The sequence below is a fragment of the Triticum aestivum genome, chromosome 5B, assembly GCF_018294505.1.
Source record: "Triticum aestivum cultivar Chinese Spring chromosome 5B, IWGSC CS RefSeq v2.1, whole genome shotgun sequence".
In the NCBI taxonomy this organism is placed as follows: domain Eukaryota; kingdom Viridiplantae; phylum Streptophyta; class Magnoliopsida; order Poales; family Poaceae; genus Triticum; species Triticum aestivum.
This window is the reverse complement of record NC_057807.1, coordinates 535,489,626-535,498,697: the sequence shown is the minus strand read 5'-3', so window position 1 is coordinate 535,498,697 and position 9,072 is coordinate 535,489,626. Positions and strand designations below refer to the sequence as shown.

Here is a 9,072-nt window from a genome sequence, read left to right as displayed (position 1 = left end):
GTTTAGTGCGTCTGTTGGAGATGCTCTTATTGGTCAGATCAAAATGCTGCTCCATACCCTAGATTGAGGCAGAAAAGCTAGTCTTGAATTGAAGCTGAATATAAAAATTGAAGTTGAATTGAAACAGGAAACCTGGCGCTGAATTTTCATGCGATCGAAATGCTACTCCACACCTAAGTTTGAGTATTACATTCAAACTTACGTCATTGAATTTTCTCTCCTTTATGGCAATGATCCACACCTGAGGCCGAGAGGCAGAAAAGTTGGCATCTCTGTTTGTGGGGGAGATGAGAGAAATAATGCATACTGCCTCTGCATTTTTGGTAATGGTTATGTCGTGCATATATTCAATCAGTCATATACCATCACAGGTACATAATACATTTCAACAATGACTGTACAAAAATAAAGTTTACAAGCCAGCGGAATCGAATCAAATACTTCCACACCAGTTCTGGACAATCACATGCTTATGAGTTAGCGTTGGCGGTGGATCCTTGCCAACGTGGCCACGCACATCAGTTCTAATTTTCAGTTCAGTTCTTCAAATAGCAAGTCTTCAGACTTTCTTAGTGTAGATGTGGCATACAGTTTTTACTGAACAATGGAATTGTGCAGCTGAATAATCTTACTGTAGATTTGCAAAACAGAATACATTTTTACAATGATTATGTTTTACATATTTCAATCAATCTTACAAATTAATTTTAAAAAATAAATCCTACAGAATAAAATTTACAAGCCAGAGGAATTGAATCAAATACTTCCATAACACCAGTTCTGGACAAGCCCATGCATATGAGTTAGCGATGGCGGTGGATCCTTGCCAACGCGGCCCAACCAAAGGTTAATATGAATGGCCAAAGTGCAGCGATTAGTTTGACCACATATAACTTTAGTAGCTGTACCATTCCTAGGAATAGCCCTTTCCTAATGCATAACGGTAGTGCAAGAATAACCAATTTCAAAATAGCCTCCATATTTGCACTTAGCAACACGGCAGGAGTAATAACACAAACAGCAATAGCGGTATCACGAGCAATTGGTGCAAGCACCATATACACCCCCAGTGCAAAAGCGATAGACATGCATGTGACTGAACTCGACATGAAACGTGCAGATAGGCCAAAGTAGACTCTGCGGGCGATCAAGTTAACCATGGGAGTTCCGGCATACGCGAAACCAACGGTGGCTATTGAGGAGCAGATGAAAGCTAATGTTGTGGCCATCATGAATGCATCAAAAACAAAACTCCCAGCAAGTGTTGGCGTGCCACCATTTTTATGATCATCGGCTCTGTAACCTCCAGGAAGAGCAAAGTTTGCGGTGAACGCCACTGTTGCTATTAAGACTGAAGCAACCATAAGCGTTTGGGTTGCATCTTTCAGCCACTCTGATTCCTTGACCTTGTCCTCTGGCTTTTGACGCGGGCTATACATTTCCTCAGTTTTATCCCAGCGAAGGGCACCATGGTTTGCCCCAACAGACAACAAGGCATCAAATATTTTATTCTCGGGGTTCTGAAATGTAAACGGTCTGTAACATATGAGTATATTCAAGGGGTGAACTAGCTTGAAAATATATTAAAAAAAAGTATATTGCCTGTCTATAATTCATTCCGCATGGAATCTTACTTCTAGATATATCACAGGGAGTTTCCCCATGGTTATTTATTAGATTCAACTCCACCTTCCGATTCCCAAGTAGAGCACAAAACATCCTAAAGCTCCGAGTCTGGATAGCTAAGTGCAGTGCAGTATTCCCATCGTTGTCTTGCATATTCAGAATCCAAGCTAAAGATCGAGTCCGGCGTACATAGAAGACTATGCTCAGTCTTCTTTTCTTGACAGCAACATGAAGGAAGGTCCTTCCTTTAGCATCACGCAATCCAACACTGTCTGGACGCTCGTCATAGAAAAACTGTATGGCATCTTTGGCACCTACAGAGGCAGCCACATGTATGGGAAAAGACCCGTTCTTGTCTGCTTGATACACTACTGTGGGGTTCGCTTTGAATACCTTCTGGAGTGTCTGTGTAGATTTCCAGGGAAACCATACAAAAACACACCAAGGGGGTCTGCGGAGGAGCGCAAGACGCAGATACGAGCCAGTCCAATAAAATAGTGATGAAGCAAAATGAAGTGGTGTATTCCCATCTTTGTCCACTTGTGCAGTAAGGCCCTTGTTCCAGTGAATAAGGAACTCTATCATCACTGCAAACAATATACTTAGTGAATAAAAAGGGCTGCAACTCATGTAGAAATTTCTTAATCTCAGTAGCATTTCATACAAGGCCTTTATTTAATCATGTATCTACATATAAGGCAACAACATCGTCAAGTGTAGAGATGATTATATCTATGTATCTATCAATCAATTGTATAGTAAAAATACAATATAAAAGAAAAATAGAGAAACATGCTCAAAATTTCCATAATGGTCATATTTTCAAAGGTTTAGGTTTTGACCTTGACTCTAGAAATAATGATTTTTAAAATTGTGTATCGTACTTTTTTACTTTCTAAAGCGGACTGTAACTAACATGTGTTCAATGACATGCAAATCTATCAACATGTATCTTTACATGGGGATTAGTGGGTAAAGCCTACTATTGATGTACACAGGTTGTGTGCATAGATTATGCAGAGGCCAAGGGTTTCAACCCTCTTTTCCGCAAAAAGCAAGTCAATATATCGCTCCGTTAAAATGATTGTTTTTTGCTGAGGGCATGTAAATACATATTTTCACAATCGCCCTCTGTTGGATCATCTTATAATATTGGTGCGAAGTTCCAACATTTATTTCATATTTATTGATATCTTTTACAGCGTCAAAACCTCACAAAAAGTTAAGTAGTTCCGTGAAAAGCTATGTTAGACATAATTTTACCTATATAGTGACTTCACATTAGATGTTTGCTGCTGGCATGGGCATATTTCCCTCAATCATCCCATGTCATCCCTAGTTAGAGCATCTACATCCGGGTCTCTCAAACCTGCCTCATACGCCCAGGCGGCCGGCCCAGCCATTCACCGGTCATGATTTTTTGACCCAGACGGACTCCTTAAACAAGCCTCAAACATCCGGGCTAACCAGCACCTCCATATCCAGCCCAAATATGAGGCCCATATGGGGGCACCCGGGCACACCCGCCATGTTGGACATGACGACGCGATCCCACCGCTAACCTTTGCACCAAATCCACCCCGAACTTCCGGATCCATTTTGCTATTTGCTATCTGCTCTCTTCTTCCTCCTCCGCGTCGTCCGCCTCGCAGCTCCGCCGACGCGCGTGCTCCGCAGCCATCCGTAGCCTCTGCGCCGCCAGCTCCGCAGAGCAGTCCTGTCGTCGTCGTCGTTGCCGCGGGGGACGTCTTCGCCGGCCCGGACGCGACCGAGGTACGTCCGACAACTCTCTGGCTCCGCCTTGCGCTTGATGTGTTTGACACATTGTCTGACCAGATTTTTGTGTGATTTCGTTAGGGAAAACAACGGATTCCGATGCTTCGTCAGGCGGGGAGTATTGACCGACGGAGGTTGATCAAATGATTCAAGATGAGTTCTTTGATTCCTCGGATTCGGACGAGGTGGACATGATCATGGTCATGAGCATGCAAGAGAAAATGGACCGGCAAGTGGAGCATCTTCTCGATTTCAAGGTTTCAATCGAAGGGAGAAGAGTGATCAACCGGCATAGGGTGGCTGGAGCAAAGCTACTGTACAGAGACTACTTTGCTCCCAATCCTACATTCCCGGATGATCCATGGTTTCGTCACTATTTTTGCATGCGGAAACCATTGTTTCTACGCATTGTGGACGGTCTGTGAAGGCAAACGATTACTACTTCATGCTCACAAGGGATTGTTGCGGACAACTCTCTTTCTCTGCCAAGCAAAAAGTGCACGGCTGCTCTAAGGATGGTTGCACTTGGTACTGCCGCAGATGTTGTTGGTGAGATGGTCCTGATGGGGGAGAGCACCTGCCTGAAGACTACTGTCAAGTTTGCCTGTGCTGTGGTGGAGGTGTTTGGACCTGAGTATCTCATAGAAACAATGTGCAGGACACGGAGCAGTTATTGGCTATTGGAGAGGCAAGGGGGTTTCCAGGAATGCTCGGCTCAATTGATTGCATGAATTGGCAATGGAAGAACTGCCCCAAAAGTTTGCAGGAAATGTATCAAGGTCCCGCCAAAGAGGTCACGATCATACTAGAAGCGGTGGCTCACGTGACTTATGGATTTGACATGCTTTCTTTGGAATGTCGGGTTCCCATAACGACATCAACATGCTTCAAAGAACTCCGGTGTTTAGGAGACTCTACAATGGGGAATCAACTCTGTGCAACTACACCGTCAACGACCGAGAGTACAACATGGGATACTATCTTGCCAATGGCATCTATCCTCAGTGGGCGTCGATTGTGAAGACCATATCAGAACTACATGGCAATAAACAGAGCCCCTTTGCAACAATGCAGGAAGCGGCTAGGAATGATGTGGAGAGGGCATTTGGTATGCTTCAAGCTCGTTGGGGAATTGTGCGTAGCGCTACAATGATGGGGGGATCAGAAACTTTGTGGCAGCTGATGACATGTTATGTTATTTTGCACGATATGGTTGTCGAGGATGAGGGTGATGGTGTAGCCCAAACCAATGATTTTGAAGCACCTGAAGAACAATTTGAAATCTCGAAAAATCAAGATGCAACTCAGCTTATGAACTTTCTGCAGATGCATCAGTATCTTGTAGATCATCAGGTGCACACACAGCTGCTCAATGATCTTGTGGAGCACATGTGGACCAATAGTGACAACCAAAGAGCACATGTGGATCCATAAATTTTATGTAAACACTATTTATGCTCGGCACTTGACCAACATTTGTGTACGTACGTGCGACATTAGCTTGTATGATCGATGTGCATGGATTTGAGAGTCCGAATTTGAGAAATGTAAATTCCAGGAACGAAATATGAGGGCCAGCCCGAGTGCGTCCGCAAGCATGCCCGGGCGCGTTCGCGGTCGTATAGTGAGCCGGATTAGCCAAATCCGGCTGTAGATGCTCTTATGACTCCGTATCATGAGCCTGTGTGTAGCTCTCCCAAGGCACACTATTGAATGCCATACGAGTTGGCTCTATCGAGTACCACTCTCTTAGAAGCAGTGGCGAATCTACAGAAAAAATGGAGGATGGGCTGGGCTGCCTATGTCATGACAATATATGTTGTGTTGGGTTGACAAATGTTTGGGCCTTTAAACTAGTAGTAGAAACTAATTTCGCACTACTGCTTAGAAGGTCAAACGTAATTTGGTTAGAGATCGTGCTACCATAACCTGCAATTTGAGCGGTGGCATCATAACAGGATGTTCATGGATGCAACACTACAAAGGTTTAGACACGGATTTATCATTGGAATCAAAGAAGACCAACTTATCATAACATACTTGGAGAGATTATCAGATAAATGATAATCAAGTCCAACAAACAATACCTCAGCTGAGAGAAAAGAAAAGGAGAACTATTCTTGTGTAAAGCATGTATATCATCGGTGCATTCATGTAGCTCATTTAGTACAAGCATATAGTTGTTGAAGACCAAAAGAACAAACAATAAGGAGTGGGTAAAGTTGAGAAAAAAGATAAAAGTGAGAAAAATGAGAGGATGGAAAAAACAGAATCAAATGAAATCTCCTATATAAATTCAATGATTATAATCTGTCAAACAAGTGGAAATATCTTCCCTATAATTATCACTACAACAAATCCTTTGTTTTGAAATGTGTAAAATACGCTGCAAATGAAAGAAATATGATTTACTTTTTATTCATAATCATTTGATACATATATATTTGAGCATCATCCGTTAAATTATATTTAGCCATACCATTCTATACCAAGTTCAATTCCCAGAATTGACAGGTGATGCACAGGGGTTTTCCCCCGTTTATTGAAGATCAAGCTTGTTGTGTGGTGTAAAATACGCTGCAAATGAAAGAAATATCTTGGTACTCATACTAAAATAGCCGTATGCATCCTTAGTTGGTGCAGAGGCCGGGAAGTGAAAATCTCCCCATTTTTAGAAGAGAACAATACGGGGCCCCCCGCGTCGCCCTCGCCTCGGGCAACTCGGGCGGGATCCCAACCCTAGCCGCCGGGGGCTCCCCGTCTTTCCATCCCTCCCTCCGTTGCCGCCGAAGGACGCCGCCGGCCTTTGCCCGGGGGCTGACGGCGGTGGCGGGGGCCTTTCCTCTCTCCCGCGCCATGGGGACGGTGCGGAGCTCCGCGGCGTGAGGTGGCACGGCCGATCTGGCCTCCGTGGCGTGGCGGGCCTGCCTTGACCGGCGGCAGCGCGGCGGCGGCCTCGTCCTAGGGCGGTGGTGGTGGCGGTTGCGGTGGCCGGCCCTGCGTCGGGCAGCGGCCTTGGCTGCGTTCGGCGGTGGCGGCCGGATCTGCAGTGACGGACCATCTGTCCTCGGATCGGCGGTGACGGCATGGAGGTCCTGGTGGTTGGGTTGGCGCCATGCGTGGTTTGCCCTCCGGACAGATCCGATCTGCCCGGTGCGGCTTGCTCGATGTGCGGCGGCTCAGATCGGCGGCGACCCGTGTGCACAATACGTGATGGAGGTTCTTCGAGCGGATCCGGGTGAAAACCTTGTGCTCGGCTTGTTGCCAAGACCGGCGTTGGTGGCACCCGGTGGTGTCATTACCTTCTTGAAGGCATCGCCGTGGAGAAGCTCTAGACCTCTATCCGCTACCTCCGGGGGAAACCCTAGATCAGTTGATCGGATGACGGCGACGCGTTGGTGTCGTTTCCTCCTTGGGGGCGTCATTCTTGGAGGCGTACACGGGATCGAGGGACCAGCGGGTGCCTTATTGGTGGAGCGGTACTTCATCCTTCACATTGATGACGGCGAATCTCAGCTGCGTGGTGCAGTGGAGACTCGGTGCCCGATGCGCGGGGATGGACTCGCGCAGGTGGAGGTAGTTGTCTGGCGTCAAGGTGGCGTCGATGACGGAGTGGCCTGACAAGGTAGAAGCCTCAATATCTGCTCTGAAGACGGACCTGTGAAAGATGGCGGCGACGACACATGTGAGTGCGCCAGACTAGTTTATGCCCCAGACCCGGTATGTGGCTCGGCTGGGGCTTCTGGCTTTTGATGATAGGCTTAGGTGAGTAGACCGGGTATGTGGCCTAGGTAACACCCCTTCATCATATGGATAGGAGTAGTGGCATATGTTGCCAAGATGGCGGATTCAGGCATATTGTTGTAATACTTTGTAAGGTCCTCGGGAATAATCAATAAAGTGGCCGTATGCATCTCCCAGATGCAGAGGCCGGGGGTCATCCTCCTTTTCTAAAAAAAAAAAACTATACCGAGTTAAGATTATGAATTTATTTTAAAAAATCGTGTACATCAAAGATGTTGCCGACCAATGTATGATATCATCTGCAATTATGTATACTAACCTAAAATAACATATATAAACGACAGGTTCAGTTAAACACACTAAAGAGGTATCTAGTGGAATTGCACGGTGCACTGTGCTAATTTATACGTGAGCAACGATGTAGCTTAATTAAAGCCAGTCAAAGAATATATAGATAAAAATGTGATTAGGAAGTGAATTAAATTGGGTATACGTAAAGTATTAGTCTACATAATTGTACTCTCTCCGTCCCAAAATAAGTGTCTCAACTTTGTATTAGCTCTAATACAAATTTGTACTAAGCTCAAGACACTTATTTTAGGACGGAGGGAGTATATTCTACGCCATATAGAGTAGGTAAAAAATAATTAATGGGTACGTAAGTTCTGAAATTAGGTACATATATTTATAATGGTTACCTGTGTCCCTGTCTCGAAGAACAGCAGCATGTAAGGCATTTTGTCCATCTGCTCCAGAGTAGGAGAGATTGCCGCCGCTCATATTGTATAGAGTCAGCGCAGTGGTACTCTTCTCCAGCAAGATGGCTAGGTACAAGGGGGAAATGCCTTCTGAAGGATAATTAGCCAATTGGGGATCAGCGCCCATTAGCAGCTTCACTATATTCTTTTCTTCTGGTGCACAATCTGCATCAACCTTACTCTTTTCTTCTCCGGCAGGGTGCGCAGCATCAAGCAATGCTCTCTCCTTGTGACCCATAATTCTACCTTCCTCAATTTGAACAGCGTGGTGCAGCGCTGTCTCGTGACGCTCATTTTCCATTCTCAAGAGCCTGAGCTTTGTGTCGGCACCCTCACGCCCAGCTAGATCAATGAGATGAAAAACAGATGCAAGGGTGTGTCGCCCTTGTGGTTCTTCTCAAACAGAAGGCACATGTCCTTGTCATAGATGATGCTTGCGTACTTCAAGAAATGCTGGTCATCACCATTGCTGGCGACGGCGTGTAGTGCGGTATCCCCATCAGGAGTGACACCCTTGAGAAGTGCTCCAGCTGCAAGTAAAGCAGGCTGGTGGACGACACCCTTTTCTACATCACGAGCAGCTGACGCCGCGATTCTTCCCTGGGCTAGAAACTCAAGAAATTCTTGAGTAGGAATCATCATTGGAGGATCTTTTGCGTCTTCCCTTTTAAGAAGGAGATTCAGCGCCTCCCAGGAGCCCACGCGCGCCGATGCTAGCAGCAGGGGATTGATAACGTTACCAGCAGGGGGTTGGTCCTCCAAGGAAGGCTTCTTGCTCGTCGCCGTCACCACAACCATCGCCATGGCATCCTCCTTGTTTAAGGCCTCCTTCAACTTCTTGACATCGCCACGGTCTGTGGCCACCATCAGCCTGGCGTCCATGGCCACTGTCCGAGTATTTGGAGAACTAGCCGCTTCTTCTCCATTGGTGCCCTCCATATCCCTGAGCTTTGTGGTTTGAAGTTGGATGCAGTGTACGAGGTTGGTTCTGCTCCCAACCCCTATCTCGGTGCATTCTTAAAACAAGTGTGAAGTCTTCTCTCTTCTCCGTTTAACCAACTCATGTTTTTAGTTAGTTTCTCTCTCTGTCCTAAGTCTTCATCTTAATCGTTCCGGGCTTGATGATGACCTGGTGGAGGATTTTTCAAAACACATGGCTGTCCATGGG

General features: G+C 46.0%; 1 pseudogene; it reads right to left on the bottom strand.

The window, feature by feature from the left end:
• Nucleotides 1–803: 803 nt before the first annotated feature.
• Nucleotides 804–8,786, bottom strand: LOC123116802 (protein ACCELERATED CELL DEATH 6-like; annotated as a pseudogene).
• Nucleotides 8,787–9,072: the final 286 nt, after the last annotated feature.